Source organism: Vulpes vulpes, chromosome 3 (assembly GCF_048418805.1).
Source record: "Vulpes vulpes isolate BD-2025 chromosome 3, VulVul3, whole genome shotgun sequence".
Taxonomy (NCBI): domain Eukaryota; kingdom Metazoa; phylum Chordata; class Mammalia; order Carnivora; family Canidae; genus Vulpes; species Vulpes vulpes.
In genome coordinates, this window is record NC_132782.1 from 44,100,511 (window position 1) to 44,108,630 (window position 8,120).

Genomic DNA, 8,120 nt, shown 5'->3' on the forward strand with positions numbered 1-8,120 from the left:
AGCTTGAAGAATATCAAACATTTTCATGGTGGTAGGCAGAGTACTTATTCTAAGGTAACAATGTTTAATGCACATTTCTTTTCCATAATTCAGTTTTTACCATGGGAAACAATTTTGAAATCAACTGGGATGTGGATTTCAATATGAGGTCAGTTGGAAATGGAGTAAAGTTCAGAGCCTCTTAATTAAACATCAGGAGGAGTCTCTATCAGGAACTGCTCCTGTATTAAAGGAGAATGCCATCTTCTACACTCCAGTTTCTGATTTATGAAACCAAGCTACCATGTGACAATTGATATTTTATTTTATTTTATTTTATTTTATTTTTATTTTATTTTATTTTATTTTAAGAATTTACTTATTTATTCATGAGAGACACAGAGAAAGGGGCAGGGACATAGGCAGAGGGAGAAGCAGTTTCCCTGTAGGGAGCCCAATTCAGGACTCCATCCCAGGACCCCGAGATCATGCCCTGAGCAGAAGGCAGACGCTCAACTGGTGAGCCACCCAGGGGTCCCCTTTGCTCATTTTTAAACTGGGTTTTTGTTTTGTTTGCTGTTAAGTTGTATGAGTTCCCTATGCACTGGATAGTAATCCCTTATCAAAGGTGTAGGTAGCAAATTTTTTGGCCCATTTTTAAGCTTGTCTTTTCATTTGTTGACTGTTCTGTTTGCTTAGAGGAAGGCTTTTAGTTGATGGAGTCCAACTTGTTTATTCTTCATTTTGTTGCCTTTGTTTTTGGCATCATATACAAAAAATTGCCAAGACCAATATGAAGGTACTTATTTCCTGTGTTTTCTTCTATGGTTCCAGGAGTTTTATGGTTCTAGATCTTATGTTCAAGCCTTTAATCCATTTTGAATGGATTTTTGTGTCCATATACTGTAAGATAGGGGTCCAGTTTTGTTTTTTGTTTTTTTTTTTCCCACATATCACTATTCAATGTTTCCACACTATTTATTGAAGAGACTATCCTTTCTCCATTGTGTATTCTTGGCTCTTCTGTCTATAATTAATCAAACATATTTTGATTTATTTCTGGACTCTATTCTGTTCCATTTATCTATAAGTGTATTTTTATGTCAATTCTATACTATTTTGATCACTATAGCTTTGAAATATAGTTTGAAATCAAGAAGTGTGATACTTCCAGCTTTGAAAGGAAGTGTGATACTTCCAGCTTTATTCTTGCTCAAAACTGGTATTCATTCTTCTTTTGTAAAGAAATGAAGCTATCTAGTCCTGAGCTTTTCCCAATTGGAACATTCTTGACTGCTGATTCAGTCTCCTTATTAGTATTTGATGTGTTGAGACTTTTTATATTTATATGATTCAGTCTTGACAGGTTGTATGTTTCTAGGAATTAATTCATTTTTTCCAGTTATTCAGTTTGGATATATAATTGTGCATAGTAGTCTCTTATGATCCTCTGTATCTGTGTTAGTCATAATGGCTCTTCTTTCATTTATAATTCAATTTATTCAAATCCTCTCTCTTTTTTCCTGATAAATCTAGCTAAAGAATGAACTATGATATCATTTTAAAAAATAAGTTCTTAGTTTCATTGATCTTTCCTATTTTGCTTTTGGTTTTTATTTCACTTATTTCACTGTTATGCTATTTCCTTCCTACTACTAACTTTGGGCTTAGTTTGCTCTTTTTTTATGTGGTTCCTTGAATTGTATAGTTAAGGTTTTTTTTTTTTTCTCTCAATTACTGCTGTAAAATTCCATTTTCAAACTGTTTTTACTGAATCCCATAAATTTTGGCTGTGTATCCTTTTTGTCTTTTGTTTCAAGATATATTTTTAATTTATTTTATTGTTTTTTTGACTCATTAAAGAAGATGTGATTTATGTATACATTGGAATATGACTCATTGATTGTTCTTGATTGTTCAGTGTGTTAGTATATCTTGAATTGTTGACTGGTGGGATTGTCAAGTATGCATATCTATTTATGAAAATACCAGTGTTCATAAAAGCAATAGAAACCCAGATCTGATTCAATTCAGTACATAGAATGCTTCCCTGAGTTCTGTCTGGATATAGGTGTCTTAGTCTACAGTGATTGATAAGTGATTCCCACTCCCTTTTATCAAAGGTCATTTATTTATGATGTGGCTCTCTCTCCATTCACTTCTATCTGTACATCATCTCCTTACCAAAACTGCATTTGGAATTTACATTCCCATCAGCTGGCAATGCTGGTCAGCCAGCAAAAATGGTCATGTTGGTGATTCAATCTCCTTTGCTTTTCTCCTGTTTTCTAGCAAACAGAATGAGTGGTGTTTTCTCCATTTACTTTGATAACTTTACTTACTTTAAATTCTGATAATCTGATGGATACAATTTTACACTTCATTACATATGCCTTTGTCAAAAAACTTCAAATTTGAAATAGAGTTTGGCATACGATTGACCATGTCCTATCCCACAGAATGGCTTCATGAGGATAAAAGCATCTCCCAAATTACTCTACGCAAAAAAAAAAAAAAAAAAAGTTTCATCTTAAAGTTTCCCTGGGATGATGTTCTCAAAGAGACATTTCTGGAGCAGAAGCATCAACATCTATGTAAATACAGAGCCCTAAGTGATATGTATGGGAGCAGAATTGGGGAGGTGGGACACAACTTTCAGAGCTATAACAAGCCCTCCAGATGATTCTGGTTCAAGCCAAATCTGAGAATTTCTGTATTAGAATATCAGAGACAATTTAATACAAACAGCATACAATAAACAAGATAAATTAACGGAGTTAAATTTAAATCATTATAGTAAGTGGGAAATGTCAGTACTTACCAGAGTCTAGGGAAAAGAAGACCGTGACTTATTCATTCATTTAAAGATATCTATTACACATCTGTGATGTTTAAGTCACTGGGGCTACATATAACTCTATAGATGTGACAAAAGCTATACACTTCAAGATTACAATATAAAACAAATGGAGAATAGCAACACTAAGCACAAAAAACACACAAGAAATATATAATTACACATTTTATTAATTTTATATAAAAATACTCTATATAACAAGTATAGGTTGCTATGAAAGAGTTTAAAAGAAAGATGTGATTTAGACTCAGGGATCAGAGAAAATCATTCTGAGGAATTTATACCTTTTTAAATGACCTAAAAAATAACACAAGACTTCCAGACAATAGTGGTAAGGTGATGGAGGAAAGGAGTATTCCAGACCATAAGAACAGAAAAACATGTGAAAAACTGTTCTGTAGGGAAGATGTTCCTCTGTTCAGAAAAACCAGAGTCGGAACTGTGAGGCACTACCTAGATTCCCCCCTCAGAATGGAGGCACAAGCCTGCGCCCCTTGCCTCAATATGGGATCACTCTCAAGGGCCTTTCAAGTTGTAGAGCAACCTGTGCAACCAACCTAGGCTTTGGTTTTAAATGAATCCCTGTTCAACTTCTTTTGCCTAACTTTTTGCTTCCTTTACTTCCTTTCAGCTCCAATAAACCTCTGAAGCACATGTCTCTGTCTCCAGAGTCTATTTCCAGGAAACCTGACCCAAGACAGGAAAAAGTTTCTTTCTACCAGAGGGTGGTTAGAAAGGGTTAGAGCAGTGGGAGATGTGGGTGCAGACAGGCAAAGACAGATGCAAGTCCATACTTAATGCATTTTGTTCTAAGTGGAATAGAAGAGGCCATTTTGAAGGGTTTTTTAAGAGGACTTACCAAATATGATTTAAAATTATCACTCTGGACACTGTATGGAAATAAAATGGGCAAAGCTTTTTCTCCCACATATGGATGGAAAATAAAGGAATTGGCACTCCCTTCCTGTCATGAAGATATTATAATTTTAACACCGCGTGGTCCTTCATACTTAGACTTCTCAGTCATTGCCTTTCTTAGAACAAGAATCCTATTATTTCATAAATGAGGTTTCACATTCCTTGGGAAAAAAGCTCAAATTTTCTAACTCTGAATTCTCAGGAGCTATTTTTATTTTATTTTATTTATTTATTTAAGAGAGAGTGCACACAAGTGAGCAGAGGAGGCCGAGGGAGAGGAAAAAGCAGACTCCCTGCTGAGCAGGGAGCCTGATATGGGACTAGATCCCAGGACCCTGGAATCAGGACCTGAGCCAAAGGCAGGCACTTAACCAACTGAGCCACACAGGTGCCCCTAAATTCTCAGGAGCTATTATCACATTTCTGAGAACATAGCAAATGCTTGTTACTAAAGTTAAAATAAAAGTTGCTTTGGGCACATGAGTGGCTAGGAAGGCATTGGCTCTCTCCAGGAAGAGGATCTGCCCTCATCATCTGAGAGTTCACTGCAGCTGCCTGGAGTCAGTTCCTTAGCTGTGGGAAGCATAAGGACTGGATGTATCAACACTCTAAGAATAGATTTGTCTCATGAGAGCAGGCTCATATTAAGCAGGCCCCCAGAGACAGATGTTTAATGCCTGAACTTAAAGGTAAATCAGCACATTTTCTCCCCTTCAGCACGCTATACTAAAGGCCCAAATATGACTAAGATGCTATCTGTACATGTGCCAGTCTACAAGTCAAATTATAATCAGAAATGTGTTTGGTAAGCACAGAATCAGAGAAAAGGAAAGTCACTGTGATCTGAATGTGTAAAAGCATCATTCTACTGAGATAACCTGATTCATTCATATCCAAAATATGGATTTTTCCGCTTATTAAGACCAGACAACAAATATCTTGGTGCTTACCTAAAAATGCGCAAAATATGCTTTCCTGATGTTTCCAGATTCAAGCAGAGTTCTCATTAAAGAAATACACTTTTTCTTAATTATGTTAATTACTTTAATGAGGTTTTAGTCAATTCTTGCTAGAGTAATTTCAAGCCTTTAGAATGATTTTCCCCTATCTCTAACATGACTCTGTTTATGATAATTTAATAATGTAGCTCAAGATGTTTATGTTATTTCTGTCATTTCAGGGAAGGGAAGTTTATTATTTGGGTAGAAGCTAATTTTTGTCATTTTTTTTTACCATTGTGTAGTGATTAAACTCATACTCAAGTGACAATTCTATTGCATAGCAGCCAATATCTTTTGAAATCCTTGTGTTAGGAGCAATATTGGATAACAATATTAATTACTCAAATAGATGAAGAGAGGGAAGGAACTTCTCTATAGAGTAGCACATTATTTATTGAACATTAGTTGTCTCAATTTGTTAATAATTTAGAAAGCACAGAACTACCTATGCAAAGACTTAGAAACATACGTAGGTTAAAAATATGGCTTCCAGAAAACCTCCTGAAAATTATGCAGTTGATCCTCTTTGCTTCTCAATTTCCCCATCACAAGAGTGAGAATAGTGATGAGGCTATATTATAGTTTATGTATTTATGCAGGATAATAATTAAATTATCTAATGTGGTTCTTTTATTACCAAGTTGAAAATAAAATAGAATTTCATCCTGTGAGCTTAGACAAAATGTTTTATTCTCAAAAGGTCGGTCATGAATTTGGACAAGTTCTGTATTTCAGTGATAAATTTTAATTTTGGCCAGAGATTAAAGAAAAAAAGAACTACATAGTGAAAGAAAGTAGCAGAAAGAATAGCAGCGTGGTGGAGGAAAAGAAGTAGGACATAAAAGACTGTAGTTCTATAATGACTGGGTGACCTGCCATTATCTAGTATTTCTGATTATTAGATTCCCCAATATAAAAGAAAGATTCTAATATGTGCACCATCCAAATACTTGCCTATTGTGGCTAGTTGAAATAATAAATGTGAAAATAAAGACTTATACAAATGTTAGTGAAATGCATTACTAATATTCATTTTATAATGGAGCTATTATACATTATTATGGTAACAAAGATAAATTGTTGCTAATATAATAATAGTATTCACAATAGTTTTACTTATAATAATGATAATAAAATCAGGACATCTTAATTACCACAACTCCACACTTACTTAGCAAAAGGAAAATGAGATGTAACTAGAATAAGTAGAAAGTAATTATTAACTTTTTCTTAATCATTGAAACAAATACTTGATAATGAAGCCACTTGCTTTTTGATGTTTTCAAAATCAGACTCTATGTTGAAAAGCATATTCATAATGAAAGTGAAGAATATTTGTTTTATTATTTTTGTCATTTGTCTTGGTTTCATTTTTGTTCATTTTAAGACTAAAGTTCAAGAGCAGGGTACAACATTGGGCGGTGCTGATCTGACCAGATTAGCTGCAGGAGAATGGCCAGTGCAGTACTGAGACATGGAGGGATCTTGGATTTGATTGATGACACTTGCCAAGAAGACAGGCTGCCATATGAGGATGTTGCAATACCACTGAATGAGCTTCCTGAACCTGAAGAGTACAATGGGCCCATAGAATCTGCTAAAGAGCAAAAAATGAAGTGGACTCACTTAGCCTCATAGTAACTCCATGAGAATATTCCCTGCCATAGAAAGTGAACAGGTGGCTCCTTTTTCATGCATGGAGATTTTTAAAATATTTTCTTCTAGTATCCCAATTCAGATCTTTCAGTGATAAATTCACATCGAAAAATAGACACCCACTGAATTTGTGGTGGAAAAGTGCAATGTAAAAATAATCGCCAGAATGAGAAAAGGTTTAAGATTTTTCAGGAATGCAGAATATTTGGCCCCTGGAACCTAAATTTCTTTATTCATTAGCTTGTGTTTGAATGGAACTGGTTAAACATTTGCCTTACCTCTGATTTTGTTTTACTATCAGAGTTTAACACTTCCCAGCTACTTATCCATGTCCTGTGACATGGATGATTGAAGATACAAGACAGAAGGGGCAAGATGCAAGATGGTTAATTTCTCATATGCCGCCACTCTGAGAAGCATTCTGAGTGACAGTGTATAGGACCCACAGGATTATGGATAACCCATTCACTGATTGCTGGGCTTCCTAAGATTTCCCATGGTATTTCAAACTTTGGATAATTCCACAGATTAAAAGTTACCTGGCAGTTACCTCTGCTCTCCCTACAAGTTAATTTGGTGCCACTGGAAAAGATCTTTGGCTAGCTGTGCCACCAGTTTACCCAATAACAAGATTTCATATTTCTTTTTTTAATGATTTTTTAAAAGATTTTATTTATTTATTCATGATAGACATAGAGAGAGAGAGAGGCAGAGACACAGGCAGAGGGAGAAGCAGGCTCCATGCAGGGAGCCCGTTGTGGGACTCGTTCCTGGGTCTCTAGGATCAGGCCCTGGGCTGAAGAAGGTGCTAAACTGCTGAGCCACCAGGGCTGCCCAAGATTTCATATTTCTTAAAGCCCTTTCAGATATAAGGGAAACACCACAACATCAGTATTTAGTTACATTTGTACCAGAACCTGTATTTTGGAAAACACATTCATGGACATTTATCTCCTGGAATTATTTACCTCTGTTAAGTGGTATCTCTTGTTTTCTTATGTACGTTGTGAACTTGGAGAGAAGTCCCGGCTTATCATTCTGCATCCTTCATTAAAAAACTAGACACACGGAAAAACAAATAAATAAAATAAAATTCGAGAGCAAACACGTTTTCTTTTTCAGCCTTCCGCTTTCTGCAGGCAGAGGCATACTGGTGTCAACTTTAATACAAACGTAGAAAGGATTTGTTTTATATAGCTTTGCTGCCAAATGTAGTGGATACAAAGCCTTTCCTTCTTGGTTCACTGCTTATGTATAATGCAAATGCTATGATAGCTCAGCAAGATATCATAAGGCATAACTGTCAGGTTGATTCAATTGATAGTTTTTGTAATGTTGGATTTTCTTGCATTTGAAAGCATAGATGATGAGATGTTCAAAACATGGCTGAGTCAAGCAATCTCCCATAGAAATGGTTCCGTCAACAGTACCATGTGATTATTCCTCTAGTGTCACCTCACATAACCACCACCAAAATAAGCTTTCTAAACACATTTCATCCTGCCACTCTGCTGTTTAAGGAGCTACAATTGATCCATACTGCCTACCACTTCAAGTTATGAACCCATATTCCATTTATTTCTTGAGTCAAGAAATATTTATTGAGCTCCTACTACAGAGCAAAACCATCCTAGGGACTAGAAATGCAGTGGTGAATAACACAAAAATATTTAACAGCCTTACATTCTATTTATCTCATTCTCTAGATT

At 35.4% G+C, this 8,120-nt stretch overlaps 1 pseudogene; it reads left to right on the forward strand.

Annotated features, from left to right (window-relative positions):
- The first annotated feature begins 6,207 nt into the window (after positions 1 to 6,207).
- LOC112926631 (anaphase-promoting complex subunit 13 pseudogene) lies at positions 6,208 to 6,393 on the forward strand (annotated as a pseudogene).
- Positions 6,394 to 8,120: the final 1,727 nt, after the last annotated feature.